Source organism: Neophocaena asiaeorientalis, unplaced genomic scaffold (assembly GCF_003031525.2).
Source record: "Neophocaena asiaeorientalis asiaeorientalis breed wild unplaced genomic scaffold, Neophocaena_asiaeorientalis_V1.1 scaffold95, whole genome shotgun sequence".
NCBI lineage: Eukaryota > Metazoa > Chordata > Mammalia > Artiodactyla > Phocoenidae > Neophocaena > Neophocaena asiaeorientalis.
Genome location: NW_020174924.1, coordinates 216,621 through 241,216, shown reverse-complemented (window position 1 = coordinate 241,216; position 24,596 = coordinate 216,621). Strand labels below are relative to the sequence as shown.

The following is a 24,596-nucleotide window of genomic DNA, read 5'->3' as shown; positions in this document are numbered from 1 at the left end:
AAGAAAACAAGGTAGAGAAAAAGTAATCTTTATTTTATGGAATTTTGTAATAATGAAAAAGATAGGCTTCTGTACTCAATATATTATTCTAATCCTATCTCTCCATTCTGAACTGTGATTCTGTGTGAATAGATGTGTTTCTTTTTTTTTTTTTTTTTTTAATAGATGTGTTTCTATATTGCCTCCGCTACTTTTGGATCAAAAAGCAAGTTGTTACTGAGAGGTTTGAATTCCACTTGGAGTTGAAGTTCATTATAGTTTTACATTTCCTGGCTCTGAGTAGCCCACATGATATTTGACATTCCCCAGGGTTTGGCTGGCTAATTTTGTGGAAATGAAGTTGCCATCATTAGGGAAATATTTCTGACATTCATTAATTTCTAACTGCTGACATCTTGTATTTCTAAAAACTTTGAGTTTTTTAAAACAAGATACCTGATTGTCACTACATATTTCTGAAGCTTTTTCATTACGAAAAATTTCAAATATACTAAAAATAGAATGGTATAATGAATAATGGTGTAACCAACTCATAGTTCCATGAATTTCCAAATCATGGCCAGGTTAATTTTATCTATACATCCACTCATTTTATTTTGAAACAAATCCCAGGTATGGTATCATTTTGCTATAAATTATTTTTACTTACAAAATGATCATTAAATTTCTCATACAATGTCTACCACAATAGGAATTTTACTGACGAGGAACACTAAAGTCAAAGTGATATCAAACAATGATTAATGTAGAAGTATAATTTAAGAATGTTGCAATCCCATCATTCAACAGAGTTATCAAGCTAGCAGTCTCCTTAGTTAAAATATTTTCCTCTGTTCTCCATGTAATGACAGGGAAACTTTTCCAGGGTATCTTAAGAGCAAGAAATAAGGTGCAGAACAGTGTAAGAAAGTCACAGGTAAATAACTAAGCATTTTGACATTTGCTTACATACACACAAAATAACACTGGAAGGATGTGCAAAAAAATAGTGAAAATGGTTAATTAGGGAAGGGATATGGGGTGGATGGGGAGGAGGAGGACTAGGACTCTAAAAATCTATATATTGTTGTATTTTTAGAGTCATTTTAGTATGTTTTATATTTTTAAAGTAAATATAATGCCTTCTAAAATGAACTATTTCATGCAAAAACTAAGATATTCCTATGATCAAGTCAGTTTGAAAGTATTATAAGCTGCATACAAAAACCATTGTCAATGGGACAGATGGTATGCAATGTTCTAAAATTTACAAATTTTTAAAAATTTTTAAAAAAATACTTTATAGTTTAAGCTTTATGGTTCAATTAAATTTTAAAAACGTGTATGTCTTAAAGTGTGCTTTACTAGCACTCAGACTTCATGGGTCTCTCTTCACTTAGACCTCTCCTCCCTGTAGCTCAACAAACAAGAGCCTCATTTTCTAGTTTATTTTTGTTCGGCTTAGCTCAGCCAGGTCTACCTGTCTGTGCTCCCACTCCTTCCTCAGAATCTAAAGTGATGAAACTTCTCATGCCTCATTCATTCTTCCAGTTAGGTATTTTCTTTTCTCTAAAAAGGAGTATGTCCAGAAGAATGGAATTCAGTCAAACTGAGTCTTGGGGGACCTCTGTATAATCGACCCTCCATATTCACGGGTTCTGCATCCAGGGATTCAACCAAACGTGGATTTAAAATAGTCAGGAAAAAAATTCCAGAAAGTTCCAAAAAGCAGAACTTGAATTTGCTGCATCAACAACTATTTACATAGCATTTACATTGTATTAGTTATCATAAGTAATCTAGAAATGATTTAAAGTACAATTGACCCTTGAACAACACAGGTCTCAACTGCATGGGTCCACTTACATGTGGATTTTTTTCAATAAATATACTACCTGTATTTTCATTTTACATATCTTTAAATTAAGAAGGTATGCGGAAAAGTTTCTTTTCTCTTAGAGATCGCAATATGTGGAATCAAAAGAAATCAGAAGGATTTGAATCCTGATTCTAAACAAACTGTTTCAGCTTTCTGCCCTTGGATGAGTGATTTATCAATTCCTTTGTTTTTGAGGCAGAAATAGCAGTGGGTTTTCAACTGCACAGAGGTTGGCACCCCTAACTCTCCCTCTCACATTGTTCAAGAGTCAACTCTATATGGGAGATGTGTGTAGGTTATATTCAAACACTATGCCATCCTATACAAGGGACTTCAGCCTCCATAGATTTTTTTGGCTATCCCTGAGGGGTCCTGGAACCATCCGATTCAGATACCAAGAGACAATACTATTCTTCTTCCTCTCAGCTCAAGACTTAACTGGTGTTCATCTCACAAGACCAGCTGCTCCTCAAGTCTGGGGGATCAGAGCAGTTTAGTTCACATACCATTTATTGAGCACCTAATGTGTGCCAGGAACTGTGACTGGTGTTTGATATTATACCAAAATACAGTTCCTGCCCTAAGAGTTCAGAGTCTGGCATGAGACACACATGAGAAAGCAGAGTTCCAGTTAGGTATTGAGACTGAGGTCAGCAGAACCTGCCATGGTTCAAGTTGGAGAGTGGGTAGCGGGCAGGGATGAGGGGAGTGGGTAGGGGAAGCTTCTCAGAAAAGAAGTTGATATGTGCCAGAGTAAACTGAGTTTCAGAATATGAATAGGAGTTAGTCAAGTCTTTAGTCAGGGACATAATGTAGACACAAGTGGGAAAATGTGAACAATGGTACAGAATTCTGAATAGTGTTTTGGGTGTACCACATACACTATTACTAGAAGATAAGGTCCAAGGCTGGGAGAAGCTGTAGAAGCTAGAGCAGGGAACCTTCTCCTATCTTATCCCACCCTTGGGGCTACTATCGCTTCCCAAACCAGAAGTCAGGAGAGGGATTCCCAATATCAGTGTAAGTCTTCAGGGAGAAGAAACAATATCTATATTACTTGGGATATAAATGTTTCCCTTGAGTGACATACAGGAGGAAGATGGATCACGGCTATGGTCTTCCACAGCTGGTCTAACTCCATCCTTTCTCTCATTCCCACTGTATTGCCCAGTACTTTTGCAGCTGCTGGTCTGGGGTAGGTGACAGATGAAGGCAGAAGAATTCCCACTCATCCCTTGTTGAATAGAGGGTCAGCTTCCTTTTCTGATTTATCTGGCATGGAATCTGGGAAATTTCTGTTGAATTGCAAATCTCCCTTGGGTCTTTGAGGAATTATTTTCTCTCTTTCTTATGGTTTTATCTCCTCACCATTTGGGTTTCTTTTCTCTAGCAGGCACTGTGGCTAGCTGGGCTCCTAATGTCTGGTTCAGTAAACCATCATTTTGGGGCATCTCCAAGCAGATCAAAAAGAAAGTTCATGAATAATAGCATTTAATGTGGCTTTCTAATTTGCACTGTATTATAAAAGTGAATTAAAGACATAACCACTCATTTTGTCATTGGATTGTGTCTCTTTCATTTGTCCAACTTTCTACATTTTTATATCTCTTGTCTTCATTCATCTTTTTAGCAAAATTGGGATTGGAATGAGGACCTTTAATATCAAAAAATTATGAATACCAACTATTGTTGTACCTACCAAGAACTAGACTTTGTGTTATGTTTTATCTACCTCATTGTATATTTTAAAGGGAACGGGGGTTTCCATTTGTGGTGACCCTGGAATCTTGGACAAATATTTATTTATTCATTTATTCAGTCATTCAACAAAGGTCTTTTAAGCATCTTTGTTGGATACTGTGATACACTAATATATGCTAAGATGAACAAGCAATGATTCCTAACCTCAGGCAACTTTGACCTTAGAGGGGAAGATTAAGAGACAAATAATAATTCAAAAGTAGGGGATGATAGGGGGTTTACAAAATAACGTTGGAGGTCACGTGCAAATTGATTTACCCTGTCTGGTATTTTCTTGCTAGAGAAGTTTTCGGAAGCTATCATTCACTAAACAGGAATTAATTCCATGTTAAAGTATGTTTGTATATATAGAGACAATATTAAAAAAAAAAAGAAAGTATGGACAGCACCTCAAAAAATTGGTGCAAAATTGGAAAACTGAGCATTAACGTGCAACGACATGGCCATAAAGCTTCAGTGATCACTGGAAATAGTAATGCTTTTGTCTGGTTCCATTAGTAATACACACAAACACATAATATTTCTATCCTGAAAAATTTCTGAGTGAGAACTAAAGGAATGGAAGGATCAGTCATTTGAGAGGGAAAACGAATTCTTCTCGAGTGATCTAGAAGTGTTCCCCAGAGGGCAGATGAAGTATTGCCTTAAAAGCTACCTAATTTCATGGAGCATAAAAACCTGAAGTGAATCCCAGACACTGGCCAAAGAGAGGAATTCATATAACAGTTTATAGCATTTCTGGAAGGAATCATCGCCAAATTTTAGTAATAAAACGTGTTAAACCATCTATTTTCAAAATTATTTTATTGTGGGAAATTACTCTGGACTCAATTTAATTCAGTAAAAATTTATTGAGTACCATGTTCTGGGAACTAAGTTGGTATGCAGAGATACAAATACATGATCCCCGCCATCAAGGAACTCACAGACTCTTTTGGGTGAGACAGAGAGGGTAGGGGAGACAGGGATGTCTCTCACTCTCTCTCTCTCTCTCTCTGACTGTGGGTCAAAAATGTAATAAGATTATTGTAAAATATTAAAGTGGGTCGAACAAGATGGCATTTTACTAATAAAGCACAAGAGCAAATATTAGGTAAGTGAATGTGATTAGGAATAGAAATATCACAATAAAAATTGTACTAGGGAGCAATCTGTGAGTGTATTTTTTTCAGTCTTATTTTATACATTTCTGTGCCATAAATTTTTTTTTTACTCTTCACTTTAATCTCAGCAGTACTTGGCACAGATAATCTTGGCTTCTTATTTAAATTAGTCTTATTCTTTGATTTCCCTGGGACCACACTTGCCTGATTTTGTCTCTACATTTCCAATTGCTCTTTGTGTGTGTGTGTGCTTTGTTTTATTTTTGTTTCGTTTTGCAGGTGTATCCTCTTTAATAAAGCCATTAAATATTAGCTAAGGTGTCAAGGAAAAAAAGATTCTTTCCAGAGATCACAAAATAAGAGGAGGCTGAAAATAAGAATGTGTTCCAAACACATAGAACAGAGGCTGGTACTTAGAAGGCACCCAAGAAAGTTGACTTTGCACTGTGTCAGTTTATCTAAGCTAGAACTACATTATCAAGAATTTTCTTTTCTCTATGGATCTAAATTTTCTATATGGATGTGGTGAAATTTGTAGTGAGATTTGGAAGGTGGAAATGTCACACATAGCAGCCACAGTGTTCTGAAGGTTGGCATAGGATGCCAGGCTCTGTTGCAGCTTTGCACTTTTTGATGCTGGTCTGCTGGTTCACTTGTTGGCATGGGGCTTCAGTTGGACCCACAACCCCTCTGGCACAAATGAATCTCCTCCTTCAGCTCCTCCAACTCCTAGGCCAAGTACATGGGTATCTCCATAATGAAGGGAGCAAGCTTCTCCTGCAGGTCTCCCGCATCAACAAGGTTGGAGACAGTGAGAGACAGCTGTAGGTTCCAGTCTGTCCTTTTGATTTCAGTTTGTCTTCGTGGATTTCATGGTGTCGGTTTGCACTGATTCTCCTCACTTCATGCCCACTTGTCCTTCTCAACTGCTCATCGTGCTGAGTTACAGAGATTCAGGCCCAACTCTAGACATAGAGGCAAGAGCCTTACATAAACTTCTTCATCAATTCCAAGAATTATAATAAATCTCTTATTCTTCATCACTTATAGTGGTTCCTCTTTGATTGAATCCTAAATGATATAATTTCTTTTGCAATACTAATAAGCCGCAGCATTTCTCCTGTTTCCCATTAATTTGAAAACCCCTTGAAGACAGAGACTGGGTCATACCTGAGTTTGTTTCCTTGCCATCTAGAAGAGTACCTGGAAATCTAGAACATAGCAAAGACTCATTATGTTTTTGTTTCTTGAAGGGACAAATGACATAAGGGATGAAAAACTGTCAAACTGTCATGCTCTATAGTGATTTCCTGGGAACCCTTTTGTGTAATTCAAAGGGGGTCACTTTGATAATAGCATACTAAAGGCCCACATTCGCTGAGAAGTACCATAGTTATTGCTCAGGAGGTGAGGAAGACAGTTTAGCAGCTCGAGCTAAGATTGTACAGGCCCTGACTCTACTGGCTGAGCTCCTGAGTGGGCCTTGGAGCAGATAAGTTCAGTAGCTATACACAGTCAAGTCCCTCCTTAAAGATCCTTGTTCCAGGAAAACCATGATTATGCAAAACTTTGCGTATGGATATCTCCCTTGGGTTCCCTTTTTTTTTTTTTTTTTTAATGTATTGCAGATATAGGAAACATTTCAAGATCTGACAATACAGAAAGGACTTTGGCAGGTTTTCCTGGATCCAGACCTTCTCTGTGACCCCTGACATTCCCCAGTCAATGAGGATGAACTGGTAGCTCTCAGCCCCAACAAGTAAGTTCTCAGCTTCCAACAAGTTCCCCATGAGCTATTCTTTAATTTGCTTTTTTTTCAAGTGCTGCAGAATTCCCTCTGTCTTGATTGTAGCCAGTATTTCTGCCTCTTACCATGGTGATGGGAGGAGTAATGCTGCCATTTTCATCTGTGCTGGTGATAAAATCCCTTCAGAGTCAGAACATACCAAAGCCAAGGAGTGCACTCTTGGCAACCCAACACACCTTTGCTCAGGTTTCAGGGCAGGGAAAGAAAGGCCCCACAAAATAATTGTGGAGCTACCCTAAGACCTCCAAGCCAGACGTGTGAACTGGCTAGGTCCTCCCCTTCACAATCAAGATCCTAAAAAGAATGATTTACTTAGTTTCCACACCTTCCCCTCATTCTTCAACCCATCCAGTGCTATCATCTTCCCTAAACTTTCTGCTTTAAATGCTGGTAAAGATTGTCAACAGTCCCTGAGTTAGCAAATCAGCCATCAGATTTTTAAACACTAGTGATCACCAGGGCCTGTCTTTAAATTCTTCCTCTCTCTATTAATGCTCTTCCCTGTGGGTTCTTTCCAAAACCAGTGCTAACCAACCACTGCCCTGTGTTTTTTATTCCTAAAATTCCTTTCTCTGGTTTGGATCTTTCTCTTGAATCTCAGGACTTTATATCCAACTTCCTTCTGTTCATCTCCGCCAGTAATCATTCAGCAAATACATCAAAGCCCAGGCTAGATATAACACCTTTCTCAGGAGAAAACCAACCTAGAAGTCAGGATGTCCTGGCAGATTCTACTCTCTCCCCTCCCTCCAATTACCAATCACAAACCCCTTTATTCTTGCCTGAGTACGTACCTTTTCCAAGAGACGAACCTTGCAAAGGGCAAATATGATCAGGTCAGACTGAAATCCTGTCAAAGATTCCCTTGTACAAGCAGTGTAGGAAGACTAGCAAGTTTGAAGGCCTATCGTACCAGTCGTTTCTAAGTTTGGGCAACTTCGACAAACCAGGATCAACCACACTCTAAGGTTACAGGTAGACACCTCACACCATAACCTGCTGGTTTTCCAAGTGAGCTATCAAAAGGCACTAAGGAGCTGGGTGATTCTTGCCAGAAATGGCAAGACGACTGTCACTATGTTATATTGCATTTTGGAAAGTAACGCCTGAAAATAATTCAACTGTACTCCTTTTGGACAGAATGAATATCTGCACCCTTTAAGCCCGAGGGTTCCCGGGGCCCCTATTTAGCATTAGGAAGACTAACACAGCACTTGTGACTCTGGGGTAGACGGACTAGGGCCTCAGGAAGAGGGTTCTGTATGGCGCTGCGACCCCAACACACCTCCAGGTACCACTCTTTTCCGTGTGAAATGCCCTAGTGAGAAGTGCACTAGTTTTTTTCCGCTCAAAGTGCCGGCGTGAGACCTACCTGAGCAAGATATTCCTGACAAAAAAGCCTGTCATAGCGGGACGAGGGGGCCCTATCTATACACAACGAAGCCCTTGGCCCACGGTAGCATCTTCATTGTCCCTGAATTGGTCGACAGAAGTGGCCAACTTGCTCACAAGCTAATCTCGAATCAGGTCGAGGTTGAAAGGGACTTCGCCTAGGTGGATCTAGACTGGGCGGTGTTGGCTTCATTTAGCTCTAAAGAGGGAGGGGGAAAAAGAGAGAGAGAAGGGGAAAGGTAGGGCTCGTCCGGGATTTGAACCCGGGACCTCTCGCACCCAAAGCGAGAATCATACCACTAGACCAACGAGCCACCCGTGAAGACGCTGCTTTCTCTTTAGGAATATTCATACATTCTGTTAGTTGCGTCACAATATTTGAGGACCGTTTTTGATTCTTCTCCTAAATCCAGCGATTTTCTCCAGACCCCAAGAGCGTCACCGTGCAGATTCGGAGGAACCTGAGCCACAGCGTTCCAGAGGTAGGAACGTTCAGTATGGGACTCAGGCTGAGCTGCTAGTCCACCTGTGGACCCTCTGACGAGGGCCCGAGTACTTACAGGGTTAGGACCAACACCATTGCAGGTGGCCTGGGGATGGAGGACAAGTAAGGACAAAAAAAAAAAAGAAAGAAAGAAAGAAACAAACCAAAACAACAAGAAAAACCCAAAACGTCGATTTCGTCAAAAGACCCTCCTCCCCAGGGTGCGGCAGCGGAGGAACTCGATACCACGCCCCTGCGGAGGTCAAATCCTAGAACCATTGTCTTAGCCTGCCCTGCTATCTCACACCCTGTAATATGCTCTTGCTGTTTCCTTTCAGCTTTACTTAATGAACTTTGTACTACAGGGCTAGATTTAAGGCACCCTTCAAGGGCGCACAGAACATGGCAACCGTCCGGGAGAGTTGCCCACTTCCAATATCCTCTTCTAGAGAAGCTTGCCCTCGCCCGCTTCTCTATCACCTAGAAGGTGGTGGGTGGAATGGGAAGGGAGAGCGTTGTCCTTACGCCGCAGTCCCTTCTGCTCGGGGAACGACGCTCTTGGGTTCTAGCCTGTTTCGCTTGGTCACACCTGTTCACCGTGCACCGAGCACATTCTTGGCGTAGGGGGAAAACTCGATAAATAACAGTTGAATGAATGGCTAAATATCGGCGCCAGACTGCTGCGCGGGCTAAGACGGGAGAGAAAAGAAGGGGAGCGCTCCCTTCCCAGCCCTCCAATGTACCGCCACTTTCTGTTGATTCTGGACTTCAGGTTGGGCATTTAGAAGGGCCCGAGGCCGAGAGAGAAGCAGCTACCGTTCAGACTCCGAGCTGTTAGCAAAGAGTGTTAAAGGACCGAGGGAAAGGTTACTCCTTTTCTAAAGCCAGTTTCTGCTTCAGGAAACCTGGAGGAATCTCAGGACCAGACTGACTATGACCGAACCTGACTCCGCTGAAAGGTCGTGGGAGGGGGCGGCCTGGACGCCTGGATGCTTTCACATCCTCACTGCCTCGCCCCCGGCCCCCTCCATTCTGAGGGTCCAAGGGGTAAGTTCTGGGCTTTGAGAAGGCCGCCTCCTTTTAAAAGCAAACAAACAAACCCTAATCTCAGTCTACGAGAACTGGAGCAGTTACTTTAAGAATCCAAGCAGATGGGAGACAGTGACGTGATGCCATGTCTCGCATCCTTTTCTTCGGTAAGGCACCCTCACCTACCCCACTTTATCCCACGGCTCTGCTCGTGGCCCCGGTGTTGCCCAAGTTCAGTGACTTGTCAGGCCTGAGACTGAGGAGCATGCACTGTAGGTGCTACCAGGGCTCTTCCAGTGAATTACATTCCCATTTGGGCCTAGTCAAGAACATGTTTCTTCCTCGTATATAAAGAAGCGCTTCCTTCAAAAGAAATTCCTTTTAATTTTTAAGTATTTATTAAATTTTGTTTAGATATGCCATTTGGCTGCAGCTTTTAAAACTTAGGGAATTCAATACAAGCCATAGGTTCACGGCTAGGCTCCATAGCTTATGGATTAGTGCACTGATCCTGTAAACCAGTAACCGTGAGTTCAATTCTCGCTGGGGCCTCTGCGTGCTTTCGTTGCAAAGAGGGTGGCTCTCTCCTTTTCTTGCTTCCACTGACTGTTGAAAGCAAGCAAGCACTGTGTGATGTTTCAGGGAAAATCAGATCCTGAGTATTTGGGATGAAAGATTATAGGATTGGGGGCACTATGATCCTGGGGGAAAAGCAGGTGTTTATACCATTCAGTAAGTAGTGGAGACACTAGATTACTCAGGTCTCTGCGAGAACACTCCGGGGCTTGGCGGAGTCCACACACACCTGTGTTTACGTAAAAGAGCTAATTAGCCTCGGCCTATTGATGGCCATGATCCCCCGGCTGCCGCCACTGGAGCGTGGCGTCCTGCGCATTTTGCCACTTGCAATCTGCCTGGCGCCCCAGTTTTTCCTGTGCTCCTGGAGGGAGAACTGGTTTGCAGATTACTCTGGGACAGCCTAGTCCAGAAACTACGCAGATACACCCAATCCGGATGGTTCCTGTTCTGTTCCTATCGCTTACTTCCTCGGATTCAGACTCCTCGTCCTTCGGCCCCCGGCTGCTCCCTGGATTTGGTTCACCAGAGATTCAACTCTCTGGAGACTTCCTGACCTCCAACTTGAGCCCGAACTTTAAATACAAAGAAGCTAGGCCTCTCACTGGCTGTTACTATATGCTCAATAATTGACACTAACTTTTGCCAATTGTGTCATTCGATAGCTCAGCTGGAAGAGCAGAGAGCTGTAGAGATGATTTACCTTCTGTTATCCTTAGGTTGCTGGTTCGATTCTGGCTTGAAGGAAGGATGTGAAATCTTGCTGCGTGCCAGGTTTTATCCTCCTATACCAACGACTGTAAAACATTTACTTTAGCTCTGTTTTCAGGCAACAAAAGAACAGCTTTTTGCCGACTATGAAACAATTTTGTGTGTCCTCTTTGTGATCATGCAGTATACGTGATTTGATTTACAGAGGAGATATGAATTAATAGTTCCCCTTTTAGATTTGAATGTTATCTCCTAATCTTGAAGACCAGCTAGCCTTGACTGAATATTGAGTAACGTCCCTCAACCCCTACCCCATTCCCTTACTGTGAATATTTTATACTGGGCAATTCAGGGTTTAAAGAGAAATACTGTAGAAATATCTGTTCTTCAAAGCAATGTAAACAAACAGTGTAGAGAATAAGCAATGCAAAAGACAAAATATGCATGTGGAAATGTTCCTTCAATAATAAGAAGAAATACTAATTAAAACTAGGGGATATTGCTGCACCACCAAATTAGAGAGTGTTTATTATTTAGTACTGGGCGGGTACAGTGACGAGGACTTTCTTGTAGAATGTCACTACTTTCTGGAGGATAGTTGGGCATTATAAATCAGGAACCTTAAAAAGAGGTTGTGTGAGGGGGCTTCCCTGGTGGCGCAGCGGTTGTGAGTCCGCCTGCCGATGTAGGAGATATGGGTTTGTGCCCCGGTTTGCGAAGATCCCTACATGCTGCGGAGCTGCTGGGCCCGTGAGCGATGGCTGCTGAGCCTGCGCGTCCCGAGCCTGTGCGCCGCAGCGGGAGACGCCACAACAATGAGAGGCCCGCATACTGAAAAAAAAAAAAAAAGACATTGTGTTTGATCAGATATTCTCTTCCTGCTTCTAGAAATTTATCATTCATTTTTGGAGAAGAGGAAATATGGCAAAAGATGTTTATCTGTGGGTAAATTGTGCTCTTTTTACTTTAAGGTATTTTTTTTCAAAATATGCCACATATATAAATTAAATTTTTTAAAACACAGTGTTTTAACCTTACAAAGTGTGCCACTATGGAAGACATTCTGGCAGTTTCTTACAAAACTAAATATATTCTCACCATAAAATCCAGGAATCACATTCCTAGGTACTTACTCAAATGAGGTGAAAACTTATGTCCACACAAAAACCTGCCCATGAATGTTTATAGCAGCTTTATGTATGTATAACTTCCCAAACTGGGAAACAGTAAAGATATCCTTCAATAGGCAAATAGATAAATAAACTGTGGTACATCCATACAATGGAATATTATTCAGCACCAGGAAGAAATGAGATATCAAGCCATGAAATGATATGGAGGAACTTTAAATGTGTATTACTAAGTGAAAGATGCCAGTCTGAAAAGGCTACATATTGTATGATTCCAAATATATGACATTCTGGAAAAGGCAACATGGAGATGATAAAAGATCAGTGTTTGCCAGAGGTTAAAAGGGAGGGAGGGATGCACTGGTGAGGCACTGAGGATTTTTAGAGCAGTGAAACTATTCTGTATGATACTTTAATGGCGGATATATATATAATTATACATTTGTCAAAACCCATAGAATGTGCAACACCAAGAATAAACCCTAATGTAAACTATGGACTTTAGAGGTTTGTTTTGTTGTTTTTATAAAGACCTCAGGGGCCTAAGGTGGGTAAAAAATGAAAGGAACTGGTCTGGAGGAGTCATCAAAGTGAAATGGGAGTGGGTCTGGGAGGACACAGAAGAAGCTTTTGATTGAGGAGGGGGAAAGACATAAAAAGGAAGGCAGAATTAAAAAGTGTCATTAAAAAATCGCTAGACCTTGGTTCCTGCACAGAGTCCTAGTCTACTGCTCTGTTCCTTTCATTCATTCCTCAAGGCACTGCAGGGAAATTTGTACCTCCTTGAGAGAGCTGTACAGCCAAATCTGTGAGTACTGCAGTGGGGTAACGGGCTGACTCGGCTGAGAAGTGCGGTGAGACAACCATTTTAATAGGGCACCACTAAATAGACCCTGAGTTTACCCGCTCCTCTTTCCCACACTGAGTTAGGTTCTGCACAGGTATTGTAGTTGGGTTGCTCAGAGACCTGGACAGTCTCCAAGATAAGTGAATTCACTTGTGGAAGGGGCAGAGCAGTGGCTAAGCCAACATTCACAGCTCACCCCACTGGGCCAGACGCACGGAGTCAGCCAAGAATCAGCTTTGAAATGTTTTGGAATCACAAACCCACCTGCAAAGTCAAATTCAAAAGAACCGTTTACCTGCCCTACTCCACCCCCATGCCTGAGTGACATCTGGAAGCCTGGTAGGAAGTGGCTTTCTGCCTTCATTCATTCATCATATTCAATTACAAAAGTAATGTGATTAAAAGCAAAATCGGGTCTGTGCAGCTTACTTCGCGATCACAGAGCTGCAGCTCCTAAACCAGTGTGGGCGTCGGGCTGATGGAGGCTGCGGGGCACTTTCTAGGAAGCCTTCCCTACTGGATGGTGCCTAAGCCAGGTCATGAGAATGATTCAATGTGAGCATGGATTTTAGAAGAGGAGGACCGAAAGAATTCCCCATTGCGGGAACACAAAAACTTGGACACAATGAAAAGTCGAGTCGGGTGCATACAGCTAGTTTCGGCAGGGGATGTCAGGAGGAATCCGAGGTAACCCAACTTGATATTCGGTAATAGGTATTTCTCGGGCAGCGGGGGGACGGGGAGGGGGTACGGATGGAAGTTCCGGGGTAATTCTTGCTGGAAGAAAGAGGATCGCTTGGGATTTAATCGGAATTTCTGTATTACTTCGGATTTACAGCTAGACTAAAACACGGTTGGCAGTGATGGGATTCGAACCCACGCCCCCGAAGAGACTGGAGCCTAAATCCAGCGCCTTAGACCGCTCGGCCACACTACCGCATACACTTACAAATTTTCATCCTTGAGCTGTTTACTATCGACCCCAGGCTCAACATTCTGAATTTTCTTCATGGTTAGTCGGGTTTCCTTCACTGTTTTCATTTACCCCTAGGGTTCTGAGCAAACTTGGAGAGAGTAGAAACCATCGCATTCCCACAGGCCTGGGAAGTGAGCTAGAAAGTGGTCAATGATATTAGCGTGAATATCCTTTGAAGACTTCCGCCTTTTCTTTAACCTCTTTCGGCAATTCCAAGCCGAAAGGGAAAAGCAAAAAACAAAAAACAAAAACCCATCTCACTGGCGACTTATTGCAAGTGATTACAGAAGACTGAAAAAGGAACTCCTCGCTGTTGGGTCGTTGGTCTGTGGCTGTGAAACTCACAGTGCGAATGGAGCCGGAGATCCAGTAAGAGGCCCCCTTCCGTTGACAGATCTGGTAAGCCTGTCACCGATAAAAAAGAAAATCCTTGATCGCATCCCCTGCAGGTTCAGTCAGAATGGAGAGATTGGGTCTAATTTTTTTGAAAGTAGCACTCTGGGGTAGACCCATGCGCATGTAGCCTCTGAACCATTTCCCTTATGTAGGGACCAGGGTGACTGCCAGAGGGAGGTTACATCCAAGAAAGTTCCCACACCGGAAAGGAGTTGGTCCCGGGTTTCCCTGGGGTCCTGGATCCACTAGGCTCCATATCGTTTCTTTCGAATGGAGTAGAGGGAAGGCTAAGTAAAGTTGCAGAAGTGATCCCGGGGATCTCCAGCACCCAAGTGGGATCTCGTACCTGTCAATGACCTCTAGTAGGCGCTAAAAGTCCTGGGTTACACGTTACATATATTCTTTGCTGTTTCTGATTGGCCATGTCTGGGTCTCCGGATGCAGAAATTCTCCTAGGAGTCTAATTAAAGTTTCCTAACTTCCTAACTCTTACTCTCCTCCTCGATCACTCATAAAAAACACCCTGCTCTTGCCTCCCCTTGCCCAAGGGCTCTCCGAAGTCCTTCCGTGGTGGCTTGAGGGGTCGGGGTCAGGGGTGCTTAGAGAGAGGCAAAATTGTTCTTCACTGGATCTTCACGGGGCGAAGGTCCTGCTAGTTCCCGTCTTTGCTTCCAGGAAGAGAGTGGGGGCCGATGAACAGAAAAGAAGTACTAGAAAAGCTGCTTGGAAATAGGGCTCAGGGAGCACCGGATGAATTTAGGACCGAGGCCGGGAAGTGGGAGTGGCGAGTGGGAGAAGGCTGGGGCCGGTTTAGGAAGGGGCTCCCAGGGTCCGAGGCCGGAGGCGGGCTCTCCTCGGGCTCCCATCAACCCTCCACCCCCTCCAGTCCCGGCTGCCCTCTGAACCAAGTCCCCTCCACCCCGCCCCCGTCTCACCCCCGCCCACACCGGGTTATGCCCACCCTGGTCGCTCCGCTTCGTCCTCTCGTTCCCTCCCTCTGGTCCCAGTTGATAGGCAATCTGAGCTCCCGGGGCAGAGCTGGATGTCTACCCTTGGGCTCCAACTAAGTTCTCTTTCTCTCCAGAAGCTACCGGAGTCAGGAGCGAGGCGCACGCTCGGAGATGGTTAGCGGCGAAGGCCAGCTAGTCTAGCGGAATGGGCAAAGGTGTGGTTTCTATGTTCCACATCACTGGAGATGGAGGGGTTCAAGTAGCCATCGCCAGCCCCTTTGGCTGAAGGGTACGACTTCTGAGAAACTTCATTTGGGTTTTCACACTTTTTGAGAATCCTCAGATAAAAGCGAATGTGAGCTTATTGCCTCCAGCAGTACACGCAAGTCTTTGCAACACGCCACAGCAATGGAAAGACTGATGCTAATCTCAAATTGGAGAGAACCTAGAAATCCTGTGCAACCACGCACGTTTTGTGCATAAGATGAGGAAGCATCAATTTGAAAGACAGAAAAGGCCTGGGGCTCTTTATTCCTTGAAAGGAGGTAGGGAGTGGATGGGAGGAGAGAGAACAAGTATTGATATTTAAAATATCAATATTTATTGAACTATTTTGTCTAGTACTGAACCAGGCAAGAAACTTGGGGTCTATGGGTTGGTCTTGGGAAGCCTCATACTGATGAGATGATGAAATGAGATTATATAGTCATATTTAAGTCTCTGTTAGTGCTAATTTGATAAACATGCACATTTAAGTAAACCACAGTTTCTGTAAATGTTTTGACTTCTTTTTAAAAATACAGATTCAAAAAACTACGAGATCCTCATAACATGGAAGTGACCTGAGCCCTTGATTTTTGGTTTTTTTTTTTTAGTGCTAGGTCAGGCAGTAAAAGGAACCAGCTAACAAGAAAGAACCTGGTCATTATAGCAGAGCTCCTTTTGATCCCAGGGGGCTGTATGTTCAGGCTCCACAAACTGATAGACTTCAAAGCACTTTCTTATCAGGACAAAGTACCACGCTTTCATATCCCAGGCTGAGTTTCCTTTACTAACCAGCGTGCCTGGCTTCCCCTATTCAATCACCTGATGTTGCTTGAGCACTCACTGCCTGTCTTGAACTTACTGGATCCTTCATTGGGGGAGGATCCTTGATCCATTCCCCACAGAAGTGGACCACCCATTGGGTTACACAGAGACCTGAAAGCCAGAAGTCTCAGCTTTCCTAGAGGAGTGCCAACCTTGCCAAATACTTAATTGTCCATTATCTAAAGACATTTGAAGTGATGCCTGTTAAAGATAAAATGTGCTATGTTTGTCTGACACATGCCTGTTCCTTCACTTTTCAGTGTGGGATACTAGTATTTTAGGCTCTAGCATTCTGCAATATTACTGGAGAATTTAACCTTAGATTTCCTGCTATCTATACCTTGGCAATAGTCCAGATGATGAAAATGTATATAAAAGCAGGAAATTTACCTCAAAGTCTTGATGCTCAAAGTGTAGTCTAAGGACCAGCAGCATCAGCATCTCCTGGTAATTGATTAGAAATGCAGAATCTCAGGCCTATGAATTGGCATCTTAACAAATTCCTCAAAGGTTAGAGAATTTTTACAAGTACTCTATGTTTCAACCTATGTTTCAACTGTTCTATGCTCAAATAGGGCATTCGAAAGTTTCCACCAGACTTGCACTACGTTGCAATACCTCAACAGGCATCTCCTAAAAATAAGAATTAAGAATAGAAACATAGGGTTTCCCTGGTGACACAGTGGTTGAGAGTCTGCCTGCCGATGCAGGAGACACGGGGTTGTGCCCCGGTCCCGGAAGATCCCACATGCCCCGGAGTGGCTGGGCCCGTGAGCCATGGCCGCTGGGCTTGCGCACCCGGAGCCTGTGCTCTGCAACGGGACAGGCTGCAACAGTGAGAGGCCTGCGTACTGCAAAAAAAAAAAAAAAGAATAGATACATAACTTCACTACCATATTACACCTAACAACATTTATAATAACTCTATGTAATCAAATTTCCCCAATTGGCTCCCTCCAATTATTTTTTAATCTAGGTTCAAAGAATATTTCTCATTGCATTTAGTTTTAATGTTTCTTTAGTCTCTTTTAATCTAGAAAATTCCCCTCCTCTCAGCCTCTCTTTTTTCATGGCAGTTGTCTTATAGGAGGTCTCTCTGTAAATCTCTTTCCCTAGCTCCAGTAGAGAGCCATCCAGGTATTGGTCTGGCTCCTTTCTGCATGTACTATAAAAATCTTACTAAAAATTAAATACGGTAAATAATATGTTCCTTTTGATGGATGTATCAGATAGTCTTTTCAGCATTTATTGAGCCCCTACTTAAATACTTAGCTTTTTTGTGGTCTCATATGTTTATCACATTGACCATTACACTAATGCAAAGTACTGCGACGTATTTATACTTATGAATTTTCTAAAATAACTGTTCAAAGAAAAAGGAGAGAAGGGAAAGGAAATCCCTTCCCTTATTTTCAACAGGGAAAATTAAGCCTCTTACTTTAAATTTTTATTTGTCCTTACAATGTTTACTGGAGTTTATGGAAGAGGTGGGACAAAAGGGAGCAATCTCACCAGATTGATTGCCTCTGCAGGCTTCAGGTGAAAAGAAATGCAACCCTGAACTAGGGCATGGTCAGCAGAATGGAAAGATGAAGTTTATGAGACATTCTTTATTCTTTGTTTCTGTTCATCCTGCTGGTAGCAATAACATCCTTCCCCTGCCCTGACTCAGTCCCTGCAAAATATTATAATAGTCTGGCTGCTTTGGGTTTAAGAAGATCAAGTCTGATGTACACTTGATTTTATTCTTTGATGTCTCTACTACCTTTCCCAGCTTCTGATTCCAATACAGCAGAGTACCAAGTGCTCAAATCTTGGACAGCTTGGGCACACAAGAGTGATTATAATGGATTTAGGCACCTAATTAGGATTAGGCTAGTGGGGAACATCTACCAAGAGGCATTTTGAAACTGAGAAATGGGATCTTCCTTTGACCCTTCAAGGTAGCACACAACCCACAGATAAATCTGCACTCACCATTTTGTCAGGTTTGGGGAGGTGCAGAAAATAAACAATTTACATCCCTGCTTGTAGGGAGCTTGCCATTGAATAAAAGAAGATACCTCCTTCTCCTTCTGTAATACATACAATATAAATCTAGATGAATGAATATGCATGCACACACACACACACAGTGGTTAGGTGGCAACACAAGTAGTGACTGAGGATTGCCACAGTGAGCGCAGCCTCAGTTTCCCAAGGGTGAGAGGTCTGCGGAAACCGCAGAAAATAAATTTAAGAAAGCACAAATTGAGGCAAGTACAACTTTTTTTTTTTGGCTAAAGTTTTACAAAGCCATGTTCCTTGATATTTTAGATAAATAATCTATGTACCTTAGAAATCAGTCTGCCTGTCCACAGATGTACTTGGATGTTGCTAAGGTGAATCATTGGCTGGGCTCTGGTAATTGTGCCTACTTTTCTATATTAATCCTTGACTTTTTAAGGTACTTTATGGTCAATGAAGCTGAAAATTACAGGGTCGTCACCCAACGAGATCGAGGACGTCTCTTCACAGATGTAGAGAACAAATGTATGGACACCAAGGGGGGAAAGTGGCAGGGAGGGGGTGGTGGTGTGATGAATTGGGAGATTGGGATTGACATATATATACTAGTATGTATAAAATGGATAACTAATAAGAACCTGCTGTATAAAAAAATAAATAAAATAAAATTCCCCCCCCCAAAAAAGAGGAGGTCTCTTTCATGAACAAAAGCTTCTTGAGTGGTACACAATGCATTTTCATGCAAATAGATAAAATAATCTTATTAGACTTCATTCTTTCTGCTTGGGTAATTAAAAATTTAATTTTTCCTACAGCCTAGACATCTGTCCTGGAAAATTATTGGGTTCCTCAGAGTATTAAAAATCTGTGAGGTAGTGTTTCTGACAAAAATACGTAAGCTGAATCCAGTCATGAAGAAATCATCAAAGTCAAAGGTTAAATTGAATCTAATATAAGGAAATAATCAGACAAATCTAGAATGTGAGACCTCCTGTAAGACAACTGCCATGAAAAAAGAAAGGCTGAGAGAAGGGGAATTTTCTAGACTTAAAGAGACTTTAAAACTAAACACAATGAGAAATATGGTTTGAATATAGATTTTTCAAAAAAAATTAGAGGGAACCAATTGGGGAAATTTGAAAATAGGGACTGTTAGATTACATAGAGTTATTATAAATGTTGTTAGGTGTGATATGGTACTGAAGTTATGCTTCTATTCTTAATTCTTATTTTGGGAGATGCCTGTTGAGGTATTTAGGTATGAAGGATCATAGATATTAGATACAAAACAAACAAGGTTATTATCCCTGTTTCTTGGGAGCTTGCACTTGAGTAAAAGAAAATATCTCCTCCTTTTGTAATAATACAATATAAACTTAAAAGAATGAATGTGCATACACACACACACTATGGCAACACAAGTAGTAAATGTGGCAGCTGTTTATAATTAGTGATTCTAAATTAGGGGTATACAGGTATTACTGTACTGTTTTTTTCAACTTTCCTCTAGTGGCAGATTGAATATACAAATGGACAAAGGTCAGACCATATATAACAATGGAACTCTGGCCCACAGCCTGCAGAAATCAGCTCAGGAAACCAATCCATCATCTACCAGCTCAGGAAGCCAGCCTACCATCTTTAAGTCAGACTTGTAGGAACTCTGACCACTATGTCTAGTAAGAGTCCGGGAAGCCAAACAATAACCCCTGTAACAGCTCCAAATGGCCAGGAATTGGTTAGTAACAACCTTCCTGATACTAGTCCCTGCTTCCAACTTAGGATCAACCAGACAAAGTCAAATATGTATCCCAAACCAATCACATAGGATACCTGGATTCTAGTTAACCCACCTGCAGCTTCCCTAGGCCAGCAGCCTCCAATCAGGGCACCTGAGTGTGGGAAGCAGTCAGCCTTGAGAGCAGGCTGCGGACACGCCAGGCATGCCGCCGCTGCTCGAAGGGACTGTCCCTACTTGTTCCCCTCCTTGTTCCATTCCATGGGAGATAAATCACCAGGGCCCAGAGATCAGAGAGAATGTAAAATGAGATAAGCAAAGCTGTCTCCCCCCTGGACATCTAAAGACCAAATGGTCAGATGTGCAGGTTATTTTTGATGGTTCTGGGTTTATGGGTTTTCTTCCAGGGAAGTTAACCTTGAGCCGAGACAGTCTTCAGATAATGTAAACCACCGTCTGGCAACCTTCCCTTTTCTAGTCTATATAATCTGCAACTGTAGCACAATAAAATTTGCCTTGCAACCATCAGTTGTCTTGGTCCTTCTGACCCCATTCGTTGGTGCTGTTTCAGTTCCTCACCCCTTCCCTTCTGGCTCTGGTCGGTTTGGTCTTCTTCGTCCGGCTGGTCTGCGGCACCTGAGCCTTCCCTTTTTCCTCTATAACGCTTTTCCACTCCTGAGTCTACCTTTGAGTGTCTGCCAAAACGCAAGTGATGGTGGCTGACTCCCTCGCAACAGCAAGCTCTGAATAAATAGCCTTTGCTTGTTCTCATTTAGTTGGTCTTCATTTATTTCCACTCTAGGGTTAAAATTTTGCAAAAAAAAAAAAGTTGAGGGGACATGGAAGAAATACAAACAAAAAAGTAATGAAAAATATTCCTAAGATCTCTACTAGAGTCAAGTTGTTTCAGAGACGAGCTTCTGATGTTCAGAGCACACTGGGACATGCCCATATTTGATATTGCTCTCTGCGTCTAATAAACTAGTGGGAAGGACTCTTGGAACCTTCTAGAATCAGACAGGCCAACCAAAGTGAGCGGTGGGCAGTGGCTGGGAGAATGAGGGAGATTGACCTAAGGTCGTGGACAACCTTCAGGGATAGGAGATAGGTGGAATAGAAGTGAGCTTGCTGAATTGTGACAGGTGAGGATGAGGAAACAGATTCTGGGAAAAGGTCCAAGGAGCCAAGACTACAACCAGAGAATAACGAGTAAAGAGAGGAGGAGAAACAGCATGGGGGAGGGGATGAGAGAGCTGAGGGGGACAGAGTTTTGACTCTAGCAATTTTGCAGAAGGCCTGTCTCTTCAAAAATAGTAACAATAATAAAGATGATTGATAATAATGAACCCTTGTTTACAAAACTAGGTCACTGTGACTCTGCAAGGCTGAAAAACTGCCCCAGGTGTTCTCTGACCACTACACCACATACTCAGTATAACACTCACCAACATAACACATCGCCCATGATTCAGTGTTGATTTGACATTCCTGCTGTTTCCTTAAGGATTACGATGTCTGTCTTCAGGTTCAAAGAGATTATCATGCTGAGCACCTTGGAGGTTTCCTCCAGTAAAATGCCTTGTGTAGGCAAATGGGGTACAGCAACCTGATTCTTGATTCTCACGGGCACAGCAGTCAGTTAAAACAAAGCCTCGTAGTTCTATTGGGTGGAGGGTTGGGGGAGTGGAGGATATTGCCTGGTGTAGAAAGACTGAAGGCTGAACACCAAGGGAGTGTTGGGAGGAGCAGTTCTTGTCAAGCCACAGAAGATCTATTACATTCTTGGCCCTGGGCAGTCGTACACCTTCATCTCACCTTAGGACAGCAGTGTGATGCTTCCCCATGACTCATCCCTGAACCTAGACTATCTGCCATAATGGCCTTACTTTATCTGTCTAAATAGGGAATTTCTCTTCCTTATATATTTGTAAGGTCAGCGTCACCATGTTTTACATTTATGCAATGAAAATAAACGGAGACAATGAACCATGAGCTTTCAGATTCCTTACAGACTTCATGATCTTTGACAAATGACATTAAAAAATAGTGAGTACACTAGCAGGCCTGTGGTCAGAGGATCTAAACCTTACTAAACAGAAGTGGTTCACTTCTTGGGCTTGTGTGAATCAGTGCCTTTTCCCCAGTGTTCTAGTCTATGACTATATTTGCAGTAAGAAATAGGTACAAGATTTTTTGTACCTATTTAAATAAATAAAATTTTAGTTCCTGTTTACTAGCTTACAAAAACAGGGTCTCTAAAAAGTGAAAACACAATCCTTTAAAAAAATTGTATTATTTTCAAACCAAAGATATATGTAAATCCATATGTCTTTAAGGAAGGATTAAAATCTTCCTCCCCAGCACCTCTTTTCCCTGCTTGCTCCTAACCCTGGACCTTTGTTTGAGAGAGAGGTATTAATTCCAATACACAAACAAGGGTCTGGGGCTCTGTTCAGAAAGGACAAAACCACGTGGTAAACCTCTTCTCACCTTCTCCGCAGATTTTACCACTATATTAAGGGAAGAGAGTGCACCATAACCTCCCTGCCCATCAGATAACCTCTATATGCGCCTCTTAATTCTCAGGTGGGTCTCCCGTGTGCCCAGGTATCTAGAGTTCTTGTATTATGCATCCTTTCTGGGCACCAGAGGCGCAGACGTCGATGTCTCAGCAGAGTATCAAGATAAGGGACTAGAAGACAGTCTAGTAGTGGCTCTGCTCCAAGTGGAGCCTTTTTGAGAGGTTGACGGGACACGGAAAATTCAGTTTTGTAGAATGTCTTGGATTTTTGCCTGGGTCAAAATTCTATTTCATTTGACAGGTGCCAGGCGTACTGAATACATCTATAACATGGAAGATAGAGAAGAGTACCTCGGGCGAAGGCTCCATAGCTCAGGGGTTAGAGCACTGGTCTTGTAAACCAGGGGTCGCGAGTTCAAATCTCGCTGGGGCCTTTTGGATCATTTTTCCCTCCGAGGCCTCAAAGCGGCAGGGGCCGAAAGACGGTGCCAATGCGGCGGTGCTCGGCAGATACCACCTCTCCTCGGCAGCGCCTGAGAGTATGTTCAGGCAAAATGGACGCATAATAATTCCCCTGCTGCTTTACCGGTGTGGATCCACCATAGCTGCTGATAAATGCCTCTCGGCGGCGTGAGGCTTGTGCAAGCTGGCTTAACAAACACGCATTCCTGCCAGTAGAAGGCTCTCGGATTCACATTTCTTCGAAAAACGCCTAGTGACGTGAGTGAGCCTTGGGGCCGAATTAAAAGATAGAACAAACGTGGCTCGTTGGTCTAGGGGGATGATTCTCGCTTAGGGTGCGAGAGGTCCCGGGTTCAAATCCCGGACGAGCCCCGTTTTCCTGCTTCTAATAAATAACGTATTTCATTTCTAATAAACAACTTATTTAATATACGTCTGTTACAGCATTTTGTTTACTCTGCTTTGAAAAGTTGAGCAAAGGCCCCTGAGGATGTGAAATAGCAAAGTTAGGGACAGCTCCAAGTTATCTATTGAATTCTGTCTGACGAAGCGGTTCCCCACTCTCCCCGGCGGGTAGGCGGACGTGGCAGTTCCGAGAGCGGGTAAGTCTCTTGACCTCTCAGTGCATCGGCTGTGAAATGGAAACGGTAACACGTTCCCTTTCCCTGCCTACCTCCAGGGACCCCGTTCAGTAAAATAAAATAGTGTTTGGGAGACTGCTTGGCAACGTCAAATAGTGCTAAATACGGGGGTCTGTTCCCCATCCCCCCCCGCCCCTCCTCCCCAAGGGAACTGGGATCTCAAACATACTAACATAATCACCATTTTATGAGTGTGATAATTATCGTTTAAAGGAGTTTTTATGTATTATCATATAGTGTCGTGTCTTTTCTTTCTCCTCCCCCCCACCTCCGCCTCTTTTAAAAAAAAAACACTCCTGTGGAGTAGGGAACGAATTCTGTTAACTCTAGCAGAGCAGCAGAGAAAGGAGGGAATGTAAATCCCCAAAGGCAAATTTTAAAGGCTAAATTTTTAAAAAATGTTTTGTGGACCCTTATCAACTTTCTTTATTAAGTGAATAGCTATTACAGAAAAGAATAACTCCTTTAGAAGTGAACTATATCCCCTTCCTGCAGCCAGTTCACCGACATCCACACTCATATTCTCTGTCTTCCCTCCTGTTTCAAGGCTCATCTTTCTCATCTCCTATTTAAGGCAACTCCTTCACTTTCTCATCAGATGAATCCCCTTTGCTCTCCCTTACTCAAGGGCTTGATTTCTGCAATCAACATTCCCTGCTACAGCCCCTAACACACAACAACTATTTCTCCCAGCGTGCAAGATCATTCCCATCAGCATACAAACATAGCACCTCCAAGTCCTTCAAGATCATAATCAGACTTTTATCTCCACCACTCCACGGAGATCACTCTTGTCAAGGTCACTAATGACTTTGTTTCCAAATCTAAAGGTTAGTTCTCACTCTTCATCATACTTGACTTCCCAGCAGCATAGGGATACTATACTCCTCATTTCAGGAGGCTACTTTTTAGTCTCTTTTGCTGGCCCCTGCTTTCCTGAACTGTCAATTTACAGATGTCTTCTTGTCTTCCTTTTTGGATCAGTCTACATATACTCATCCAATCATTTGGCTTTAAATACCGTCTCTATACTGATGATCCTTAAATTTGTATCATAAGACTTGACCTAGGTTTGTACATATAGTCACCTGCTTGCCCCACATGAATGAGTTATAGGT

The 24,596-nt window shown here is 42.7% G+C and overlaps 4 non-coding genes across 4 annotated transcripts; 2 read left to right on the top strand and 2 right to left on the bottom strand.

Moving 5' to 3' along the window:
• Window positions 1–8,163: 8,163 nt before the first annotated feature.
• On the bottom strand, window positions 8,164–8,235 carry TRNAP-UGG (transfer RNA proline (anticodon UGG)). The gene has a single exon. It is a non-coding gene; the product is annotated as a tRNA-Pro (tRNA).
• A 5,318-nt stretch (window positions 8,236–13,553) lies between these two features.
• On the bottom strand, window positions 13,554–13,635 carry TRNAL-UAG (transfer RNA leucine (anticodon UAG)). Its single transcript has one exon. It is a non-coding gene; the product is annotated as a tRNA-Leu (tRNA).
• Window positions 13,636–22,736: 9,101 nt separating this feature from the next.
• On the top strand, window positions 22,737–22,809 carry TRNAT-UGU (transfer RNA threonine (anticodon UGU)). The gene has a single exon. It is a non-coding gene; the product is annotated as a tRNA-Thr (tRNA).
• Window positions 22,810–23,137: 328 nt separating this feature from the next.
• Window positions 23,138–23,209, top strand: TRNAP-AGG (transfer RNA proline (anticodon AGG)). Its single transcript has one exon. It is a non-coding gene; the product is annotated as a tRNA-Pro (tRNA).
• Window positions 23,210–24,596: the final 1,387 nt, after the last annotated feature.